Here is a 9,930-nt window from a genome sequence, read left to right as displayed (position 1 = left end):
CGCTTGTTTTGTTTTAAATGATACCTCTAGAAATCGTTTGCCGTACACCTGGATAACAAATACACCCCGTGGTTCTGATATCAGCGTCCTATTCCTCCTCCCAAGGAACTAGTGATAGCGTCTAACCAGTGGGCGTTGTTCCTCTTCCGGGGCCCCGCTCTGGGCTTCCCTTCTCCGGGCTTGTTGTTCTTCAGGATCTTTATTGAGGAATTATTATGGGTTTTTGGATTTATGTTCTTGCTCAAAATCTAACATGTCTGTATTGAATGCCTCTGTCCCCCATCCTCACCCCTTGCCCCCCAGTTTCCAGGTGTGTACCTTTCCTTGCACACACGGTCATATACAGAGACATAAAGACAAACGGTTCTCTTTGTTTTATAAAAACGGGGTCCTCTATCACCCAGGTTTCTGTGTTTTATTTTTCCTATTTAACAGTTCCTTGTGGAGTTGCCTTCACGTTATCTCCTTTATCTCTTTTCCCGTCAGCTTCTTAGAGGTTGCATTTACCACTGCAAAGCGTCACAGGGACCGAGTTATGGTGAGGAATTCAAGACAGGCCTTTCTGACTTGGAGAAGCGGAGACGGCTGGCTCTGGTAGGATTAGGACCCCCAGATCCGATCCCAGCTGGTGAGTCACTTGGGAAAGCCCTCAGCCCCCTTCGCAGGGCCCGGTGTTCCCAGTCCATACAAGGGGTACGTTCTGGCCGTCCATGCTGTCTCGGGAGGCAGTGATAGCAGGTCTGTGACACCAGGGTGACCCCACCACGTGCGTCTTGGTATCCTAGAGCATCTAGGCTGCCCGGGGGTGCGCGCTCATCACCCTGCGGGAGTTAATCGTTAACCGCGCCCAGGCCTCGCCGCCGCCGCAGCCTTACCCCGGCTCTGGCTCGCTGCGCCGCGAAAGTTCCCCCGGCCCCCGCAGAGCCGCCAATTGCTGGACTGCAGCCGCGGGGTGGAGTCTCCACCCACAGGAAAAATTCCTGGCCCGCCCCTCCCTCGCTCCCTCGCTCCCTCGCTCCCTCGCTCCCTCCTGCCCTCCTGCTGCAGCTCCGGCTCCGCTCGACTTCCTGCCGGGCGCTGGCAAGCCGCGCGCTGCCTGGGGGTCCCCGGGGGCCGTGCTTGCAGCTGGCCGCGTCTGGGCCGGCGGAGGGGCTGGCGGTGGGCGGGAGCGGCCGGCGGCCTCGGCCCCTTCCGAGAGCGACTTTCAAACTCGCGCCCGCGTCGCGGCAGCACCTGGGCAGCCCCGCACGCCGTGCGCGTCCCGAGCCCGCGGGGTGGCGACCGCTCGGTGAGTGTCTCCTGATTCTCCTCTCTCCCCTCTATCTGCCTGCATTCGGCTGAGCAGCGGTGCCAGCAGTCACGCTGGGGCCCCAGTCCCTTCGCGGCCCCCGTGCCAGCCCCCTGCGGGGTGAGGACGGGGGCGACCGAGGAGGGCCTGGGACTGTGTTGGCTCCTGCCCGGGCCACCCTGCCGCAGAGTGCGCGAGCGCAGGAGGGTCGTATGGGGAGACTTTTTCTGTCTTTTTTCCCTCCACTCCGGAAACAAAAGGGGCAAATGCGCCGGGCGGCTCTAGAGAGGCTCAGTTTGAAATCCAGGAAGCCCGCGAGGCCGCGCGCGCCCGAGGGCTGGTGTTTGGCTGGAGCTGTGGGCCTGGCGGGTGGACCCTTCTGTGCGAGGACCCGAGCCTCGGCTCCTGCCAGCCCCGGAGGCGCCTGCAGCCTGTTCCGGGTTGGCGCCGCACGGTGCTCGCTGTTGGGAATCTCTGCTACCTGTCCGGGAGGGAGGAGAGTGGGGGCCAGAAGCGGGGAGCGGAAAGCCCGGCCACCGGCTGCCTCGACCTCGTCCACTCCTGAAGTCGGTTTGGTTCTTCGCACCCCTACACCCAGCACTTTGGTTTGGAAAGCTAGTATAAGGCGTGCAAGCTTAAATTTTTAAGGCGTTAAATAGCTACTTTGACTCTTTGGGGCGCCTTTGGAACACAAAAGGAAGAACGGAGGGGGAAATGGAATGGTTGGACGCTGGAGAGGTGTGGCTTTTGGGGAGGGTGCTGTTAGAGGCCGTGAAAGAGTTTGATCCTCGAGGTCACTCGCTAATCTGTTGGCATATGTAGGTGCCTGTTCCCTGCTCTGGGGGCCCCAGCAGGAGACCCACGCTCCGTTCACCTTACAGGGAACCCTGGACTGGGGGTTCCCAGAGTCTCCCCAGCCGTGCCTCTGCACGCAGCCCAGTCACATGGCCCTTGCTCAAGAAATAATAAGCAGGGAGGGCAATGACAGTCCGGAGCGGGGGAGGGGCTCCCCGTTGAGCACCTTGGCCACCTCGCCTTCAGCAATGTGGCTTTCCGGGCCCTCCTTTGTTGGACAAGCATGGGATCCTGAGTGATTAAACCCCAACTGTTCCCCAGGAGGAAACCTAGGGAGTGAGAACCAAAAGTGTACATTTATCTCTCTGTTATTCATCTCTCCCCTGTGGTTCCGGGCTGGACCCCTGGATGCAATGGCCTCACCTCTCCTTTCGACACCTGCTGTCCTCCACTCCCTTCCTGGAAGATGGGACAACCCATTAGCTCCCTGGGTAACTTGCCCTGGGGATGGGGCAGGAAGTTGGGGGAAGAGGTACCCGGAGGCCAAGTCCTAGCTGCTGAGGGAGTGATTTGCTGAAGAGCTGCTTTGGGGGCTTTTCTACTGCATTTTTTAGAAGTGGCGTGGCAGGGGAAGTGGAAAGAGCACTGGCCTGGTAGTCCAGCACGGGTTTATGCCTGAGTTTTAGACCTGGCTCTTCTGCATAGCATGGAAGATTGATAGAGTTGAAGACTGCGAGTCACTTGGGCTGGGGGGCCCCTTGGATTAGCCTACTCCATTTACTCGTGAAGGCATCAGAGCCCAGAGGGGTGAGGTGATTTCAGCCTGGGACCCTATTGGCCAAGCAGAAACCAGAGCTCAGATGTCCTCATTGTCTGATCTCTGTTTTCTCCAACATGATCTGGCCAATTCACTTATCTTTTCTGCCTCAGTTTCCACATAAATAAAGTGGGATTACTTGCCTGCTCTTCCTCATAGGAGCTGTGGTGAGGATCAAAGGAAGCCTCATTTGTGGAAAGTGCTCCATAAACTGCTGTTAAAACTAAAGGGCTCACAGTGGCTCGGGAGGGAGTCTCCCAAGGGTTTTACAGTTTGCTGGCTATGTCCCACGTGGGTGCCACAAGGAGATGTTAGATACCAGGAGCCATTGTTGGATGTTTAAAACACTCTGGTCTTAATATCTCAGCTCCAGAGTAAACATTTGCCTTACCAAATCCGCAGCTATCCCAGGGTCACTGTTTACGCCGGAAGAGGCCAAAGGCCACGGCCTGCGGGATGACCAGGGCTGGAGGGGGAAGGCGCCTGTGTTGCAGAGGTATGCCTTGCCCCTTCTCTTCTCCCAGCTCCCAGAACCATGTGAAGGCTCCAGCTATAAGCGGGTGCTGCTGCCACAGGCCCAGGCCGCCCTGGCCTTGGAGGGTTAAAAGTGAAGCCCTCTGGCTATTCTCTGTTGTGGTGGGGGTTGCAGGGACTCTGGGAGGGTGTTGCTTTTGCAGCTGCACTGAGGGCTATCTTCAGCTCCTCATCTGTGCCCCTCCCCCATCTCAGGCCGCCCCTCTGGCCCAGGCCACTGCTCTGTCCCGCCTCTCTGGCCAGCTGCAAGTCCACAGGCCTTTGTTCCATGGCTGCAACCCCCCCCTACTCCACCTTCCCTCCCCAGCAGAAGCCCTCCAGCTGGGGCTCTGGCAGCTGGAAATCACAACTGCCAGGAGGAAGGGGCTACTAGAGCCCCCAGTGGACCTGGCAGATCCTCATTTCCTCTTGTCAAGCTCATCTGGGCCCCCCAACTCACCTCTGGCCAGATTCCCACACCATCTCTTCTCATCTCTCCTTTCTTCCGCTGAATGGACGGATCACCTTTTCCCCCCAATACTTATGCCCCTTAGTTCTATTTTAAAGTACTCTGTTCATTCATTTAACAGTTAAGGAGTTAGCACCTACTATGTATGAATGCTAGATGCAGAAGACACAGCAGTGAAGAAAATATACAATAATTATTGACCTCATGGAGCTGACTTTAGCAGAAGTGACAATAAACAAGATTGAAATAGCAAGTGTGTTAGTGATAAACAGAAATAAAAAATATGATAGGGAAGGTAGGTGTGAATTGTCATGGAAGGGGTGAGGTGACAGTTTAGATAGGGTGGCCAGGGAGGCTTCCAGGAGGAAGGTACTTTTGAGGTGATGCCTGAAGGAGGTATTTTTCTTCATCTCTGCCTTCTCTTCCTTGAAGCCCAGTTCATCCCACTGTGGCATCAAGGAACAGAGTTTGGAGTTGGACACACCTTGGTTTCAAATCCCTAGCTTGACAGCTCACCAGCCCTGTGGGCTTTGATGTGGTGCTAAATTCCTTTGAGCTGTGTTTCTCACCTAGTGTGGAGTTAGTCATCATACTTACCACATGCGGCATCATGGCAATGTACAGTGAGATAACATGTTGAATGCTTAGCAAAGACTATAGAGAGGTTCAATAAATAATTTCTCCAACCAAATTCTGCAGGGGTAGCATGAGATATTTAATGTCATTGCTAAGGACTGTAGGTGCAAAGCTTTTCATTTTAGGTATTGGGCAGGAGTGGGGAATTAGAGGGAAGGGAAAATAGAAAACCTTGGCAAAAACTTTCTAGTTAGGGAGGCTTTCCTGCCCTACCCTAGATTGCAGATGACTGAGGATGTGGGACTCCCAGGTATGTGCTATGCCCACCCCCATCCTACAGATAGGAGGATGTCAGGGGCAGCCCTGACCACCCCCCTCTTGCTCTGGAATTCCCCCTGCTTCCAGCCAGACTCAATGAATCACACCTTCTCCCTGACCTCCCAACTCTGCCTCACAGCTGGGAAGGCTGTCCACCCCTCCCCCAGCCTCCGGTAGGTAAATTATGCCTGGAGGTCGGAAGCAGAGTGGGGCGGCGACAGGGGTAGGGAAAGTGAGGGAGGGGCAGATGGTGGGTGGAGCTGTCCTACGAAAGCCCAGAAAGGTGGCAGGAGAGTTCTGGTGGAGGCTCCGAGATGGCTTGGAAGACTTTGAATAAGGGTTCGCCATAGACCAGAATTTAAAGTAACAGAGTGACAGACACAATGAGAACTCAGAGTCAGCTGCCTAACTCCTAGCCGCTTCTACCCAGCTGATCTGTTGAGTCTCCGCCCCTCTCTGCTGGAACCACGGGCCTACAAAGGGAGGGGTGTAATCTAAAGTACTGCTGTCAAAGTTTGTGGTGAGTGGCTTCCTGGGGACCCTGCCCTAGTTCAGGAAGTGAGGGATGGGCAGTGGAGGATGAGGCCTGGGGAAGTGGTCATGGCCAGTTCCACCCCCCTGCCCCACCCCCCAAGTATGTCGCTGCACACTCAGGGCAGCCAGGCAGGCTGTGTGATGAAGGAACTTCCTGAGCCTGCCAGTTGGTGCCTGGAGACGGGTAAAAGCTAGATGATCTGATATCAGAGGAAGTTGCAAAGAGGGCCCTGAACAACCCCAAGCATGTTAGTGTTGGGTGACCTGAAGTCAGGAGAAGGAAAACTGGATAACGTGGACTAAACTGATCAGCAGGGGGCCCATCTAGAGCTGCTGGTAGCCCCTCTGTCTGTCAGCTGCCTGGGGATAAAGGTTGGCCATGCTAACTGGGTTGCTATCTGGGGACAGGAATGGTGCTGGACTCATCTTTGTGCCCAGACAGCATTGAGAATGGTACAAAGTGTGATCAACAGGGAGTGATGGGCTTGGGCTGGGGTCCCACCCTTAGAGTAATCTGGGCTTGTGGTCTCATCTGCTGCAGCTTTTGTTCCATGAGATTAGGGAGAAGAAGGTAGTGTTAGGGTCGAGTCCAGCCCTAGGTAGGCTGTTGCCATCTGGGAATGCAAGCATTAGGGAGAAGAGGGCTTTATACAGTTCTGGCGGCTGGCCTTCGGGGAGGGAGCCCTATGTAAGCTCAAGGAATGGATTTTTAAGGACTTGCACTGTCTTTCATGCTGAGCAGACTTGGGCTGAACACAACCCAGATAGGGTTCTCGTGGGCACAGTGGTAGCTGTGCATGCAGCCTTTTGTGAAACACAGTTTGAGGGTCCTAGGAGTTGATCTGATTATTGCCAGAATCAGGGCTGGGACTGGAAGGGAAAGATACAGGAGGAATGAAGTCGATTTTACCTTGGGAACAGGGTCCCAAAAGGAGAGATGGTTTCTACAGGTGCCGGAAGCTCTTTTTTTTTTTTTTTTTTTCTGAGGCAGAGTCTCGCTCTGTCGCCCAGGCTGGAGTGCAGTGGCGCCATCTCGGCTCACTGCAAGCTCCGCCTCCCGGGTTCACACCATTCTCCTGGCTCAGCCTCCCGAGTAGCTGGGACTATAGGCGCCCACCACCACGCCTGGCTAATTTTTTGTATTTTTAGTAGAGACGGGGTTTCACAGTGTTAGCCAGGATGGTCTCAATCTTCTGACCTCGTGATCCGCCCGCCTCGGCCTCCCAAAGTGCTGGGATTACAGGCGTGAGCCACCGTGCCAGAAGTTCTTAAAAACTCACATCCTTTACTTCCTAGGCTGTGAGACTGTGTGTGTGTGTGTGTGTGTGTGTGTGTGTGTGTGTGTGTGTGTGTAGTATTTATTGGAAAGGAACCAGTATTCTCATACAGCTTCTATTCCTTCAGTTCATTGCTACATCCCCAGTGCCTGTTGTACAGTAGGATTCCAATAAGTATTTGTCTAATAAGTAAGTAAAACCCTACTGTGTGACGAGACCTTAGGAATTAAGGAAATGCTCACACTCTTTATGAATGTTCTGTTCCTGACAAAGAATGTCCATAAGATTCTAAGAAGTTGACCTGTAGTCAGCTGTTCTGACAGTGGGGCAGGAAGCCCAGTTTTGCTGCAGCATGTAAGAAGGAGACCTACAGTCATTGGGACCTGTCTTCCAAAGCTTGCTACACATTTTGCTCCCCTGCAAGTTGGCCCCAAAGTGGACAGCAGGGTGTATTTATAGCGTTGGATATAGTTCTTCCCATAATATGTTCCAGAATATCCAATAACACCTCTCCTACCCTAAATTCTTATTTGGAACTCAGCCACCCAGCACCCTTGCTTATTTGCATGTAGCCAAGAAGGTCAAAGACTCAAGGTCCTACATTTTTCTTCATACCAGCCTTCTCAGACCCCGTTTAACTTCTACGTATAAGCCGTGTCATGCTATGTTCAAGCTGGGAAGAAGCAGCAAATGAAAGAGGATACAGGCCGGGTGCAGTGGCTCACGCCTGTAATCTCAACACTTTGAGAGGCTGAGGCCGGTGGATCACCTGAGGTCGGGAGTTTGAGACCAGCCTGGCCAGCATGGTGAAACCCCGTCTCTATTAAAAATAACAAAAATTAGCTGGGCATGGTGGCGGGTACCCGTAATCCCAACTACCCGGGAGGCTGAGGCAGGAGAATCACTTGAACTTGGGATGTGGAGGTTGCAGTGAGCCGAGATTGCGCCATTGCACTCCAGCCTGGGCGACAAGAGCAGAACTCCGTCTCAAAAAAATTTAAAAAATAAAATGAAAGAGGATAAAGAAACCAGCATAGAGGGGGAAAAATGACTACAGTGCAGAGTTGGCAGTGAGAGCAGACTGAGATAAAAACTCCAGGAAAAGCAAGTGCTAGCAGAAGTGCCGGGGGATCTTTTTTTTTTTGGAGGGAGGGGGTGTGGAGGGAATGACTCGGCACACCTTGGGTGTCTGGGGATCATCAGTTTGATAATTTATGCTTTGCTGGTAATTGTGACCCAGAGTCATCAAGAAAAGGTTAAATTATGTTCCCTTGATTCTGTTTAGGAAGGCAGAGAAGTGTGTAACGGATTTTTAAAAGATTCCCAGTCAGGTTGGCTAAAATTTTAAGTGTTGATACTTAGGTAATAATATCACTAATCCTTTCAACAATGCCAAGTAGGTGGTTTACCCCCTTCACCCACCCCAGATGAGGAAACCAAGTCCCCACGAGTTGGGTAACTTGCTCAGGATCGCTCAGCTAATACTTGGCAGGGATGGGGTTTGAACTTTTGGAGCCCGCTCTTAGCCCTACCCCACACTGTTTTGAAACTCTGCATGCTCTTGCAAATGCTGCTTTTTGGACGCCCTCTCTCCACAGGGGTTCCAGCTGGCCAAGGTTTGACTGTGTTACAGTAGAGCCTGGATGAGTCCAATCTTAATTCAGCTCCACCCAAGCAGATTGCCAGTTATCCCAAAGGGTGTTTGCCTCAGTTGAAACAAGAATGCCCTTTTCTTTTTTTTTTTTTTTTTTGAGACGGAGTCTCACTCTGTCACCCAGGCTGGAGTGCAATGGCATGATCTCTACTCGCTGCAGTCTTCGCCTTCTGGGTTCAAGTGATTCTTCTGCCTCAGCCTCCCGAGTAGCTGGGACTACAGGTGCGTGCCACCACGTCCAGCTAATTTTTGTACTTTTAGTAGAGATGGGGTTTCACCATATTGACCAGGCTGGTCTCGAACTCCTGACCTCGTGATCCGCCCACCTCGGCCTCCCGAAGTACTGGGATTGCAGGCATGAGCCACCGCGCCAGGCCCAAGAGTGCTTTTAATACATTTACATTGTAGGCACCCACCTGCGTATCACACAGCACTTTCTGAAGCCAGAAAATTACAGAGAGGAGTTGCAATTTCAAACATCCAGGGCTCTTTCCATCTGGAGCTTTGTTCCTTTGTTTGGGTCTGGATACTGGCAAATGATGCTGTGCTGTGCAGCCTTGGTGCCTGTTGTTCCAACTGGTCTCCAGGGTGGCTGGGGCCCGTCCCTGCATAGGAGCCCTACCCCAACCCCATGTTCCCACCATCTAGATCTGGCAAGTGTTGATTTTCTTTTTCTTTTTGTCGAGACAGGGTCTCACTGTGTCACCCAGGCTGGAGTACAGTGGCACGATCATGCGTCACTGCAGCCTCAACCTCCCATGCTCAAGCAATCCTCCCACCTCAGCCTCCTGAGTAGCTGGGATCATAGGCACTGTCACCATGCTCAGCTAATTTTTTTTTTTTTTTTTTTTAAATTTTGGTAGAGACAGGAGCTCACTATGTTGCCCAGCCTGGTCTTGAACTCCTGGGCTCAAGAGATCCTCCCACCTCAGCCTCCCAAAGTGTTGGGATTCCAGGCATGAGCCACCATACCCAACCGTCTTCTAAATTTAACTTCTGCTTCCCACACATACTTTTTAAGTTCATCGGGAATGTATTTTTTTTATGTGACACTGGTTCAGCTTAAAAAACATACTGATGCCCAAGTCTCACCCCAGATTGGACCAATAAAATAAAAATATCGGGGTATGCCCAGGCATACTTATGAAATGCCCCAGGTGACTTTTATGTATAGTCATGGTTGAAAACCACTCAACCTTGTAAGATGGAACTGATTTTATTTTTTCCAGAGGAATAGCCAGTTTTTCCGGCACTGGTTATTTAATAGTCTATACTATTTCCTACTGACTGGTTTCTTTTTATGATATTCATTATTTATTTATATATTTGTTTTTTAATTTATAGCTTTGTTGAGATATGTTTCACATATTTTAAAATTTGCCCATGTAAGGTGTATAGTTCATTGGTTTTTAATATATTCAATGTTGTACAGTCATCACCACTAAGTTTAAAACATTTTTAGAAGTCCAGTGCGCTATCCATTGTGCCACAGAGCCATACTAAGTTTAAAACATTTTATCACCCCCAAAAGAAACCCTGTGCCCATTAGCAGTAATTTCCCATTTTCCTCTTCCCCCAGTCCTAGGCAACCACTAATATGCTTTCTGGCTCCAAACTTGTCTATTCTGGACATTTCATATAAATGGAATCATACAATATGTAATCTTTTGTGACTGTCTTTTTTCATTT

At 51.7% G+C, this 9,930-nt stretch overlaps 1 protein-coding gene across 1 annotated transcript in view; it reads left to right on the top strand.

Moving 5' to 3' along the window:
* Positions 1 to 778: 778 nt before the first annotated feature.
* Positions 779 to 9,930, top strand: part of PLEKHG3 (pleckstrin homology and RhoGEF domain containing G3) — a 46,062-nt gene continuing 36,910 nt past the window's right edge. The window contains exon 1 of the mRNA XM_032179320.2: positions 779 to 1,288. The gene's annotated coding sequence lies outside the window, so the exon portion shown is untranslated. The remainder of the gene's footprint in view (positions 1,289 to 9,930) is intronic.

This window comes from Hylobates moloch, unplaced genomic scaffold, assembly GCF_009828535.3.
Source record: "Hylobates moloch isolate HMO894 unplaced genomic scaffold, HMol_V3 SCAFFOLD_16, whole genome shotgun sequence".
NCBI lineage: Eukaryota > Metazoa > Chordata > Mammalia > Primates > Hylobatidae > Hylobates > Hylobates moloch.
Note: the sequence above shows the minus strand (reverse complement) of the source record. Positions and strands in the feature narration are given on the sequence as shown.